The 877-nt window shown below is 61.1% G+C and overlaps 1 non-coding gene across 1 annotated transcript; it reads left to right on the forward strand.

The window, feature by feature from the left end:
* On the forward strand, nucleotides 1-606 carry LOC103760555. The gene is made up of 3 exons (XR_003916078.1): nucleotides 1-51; nucleotides 139-206; nucleotides 311-606. It is a non-coding gene; the product is annotated as an uncharacterized LOC103760555 (transcript).
* Nucleotides 607-877: the final 271 nt, after the last annotated feature.

Raw genomic sequence — 877 nt, forward strand, 5'->3', positions numbered from 1 at the left:
CCAGCAACTCCAAGCTGGTGGCTGCCCTGGCCAAGGAGTCAGTCAATGCTGGTAGGGACTGGGGGGCCAATTGGGAACCCCTTGGGGGGGCTGTGGGGCCAGGCAGAGGGGTCTCCCCAACTTCTCCCTTGCTCTCAGCCTTTGAGACGACGCTAACAGAGGGGAACAGGACAGAGAAGCGTCTCTTTTACGCCACCTTTGCCACTGTGAGTAGAGAGATCTGCCCCATGGTGGGGGGGGATCAGCCCCATGGTGGGGGGATAGTGGGGCTGCCACAGCCCCCCAAACCTCACCTCTCTGCTCCTCCCAGGATGACCGCAAAGAGGGGATGACGGCCTTTGTGGAGAAGCGCAAGGCAAAATTCACCGACAGCTGAGCCCGAGGAGCTGCAGTCCCCAGGGATGTGCAGGTCCCCAGGGGTGTGCAAGTTCCCCGGGCATGTGCAGATCCACAGAGTGGTGCAGGTCCCCACAGCCACCTGCTGCCCCTCTGCCTTACCCCGTGGAGGGGACTGGGACCCATCGGCAAGCAATGCTTGGGGTGACAACCAGCAGTGGGGACCACCTCTGCCTTTGCTATTAAAACATTTTCTAGGTGCTGCCGGGACATGGGGTGTCCTTCTCTGAGGTCCTGCCTCAGCTGGGAAAGGTTTGGGTTCACTGGGACCCTCCACTCTGTCACACTGCTCTCTGACGCTGGGCTGGGCAAGAGCAGACTCGTGGAGATCTGTGTGTCCCCCAGGAAGGGGACAGCCTGTGGCACTGAGTCACCCGTCCCAGGGCATCATCCTCACCCTGCTTGGGGTCTTGGGGCAATCCCAAGGAGGGGGATCCCTCAGGTTTAGGGCCCTGTACTTAGCAGCAGGTTTCTGGCAGCA

Source organism: Manacus vitellinus, unplaced genomic scaffold (genome assembly GCF_001715985.3).
Source record: "Manacus vitellinus isolate BGI_N305 unplaced genomic scaffold, ASM171598v3 scaffold_48_pilon, whole genome shotgun sequence".
Lineage (NCBI taxonomy): Eukaryota > Metazoa > Chordata > Aves > Passeriformes > Pipridae > Manacus > Manacus vitellinus.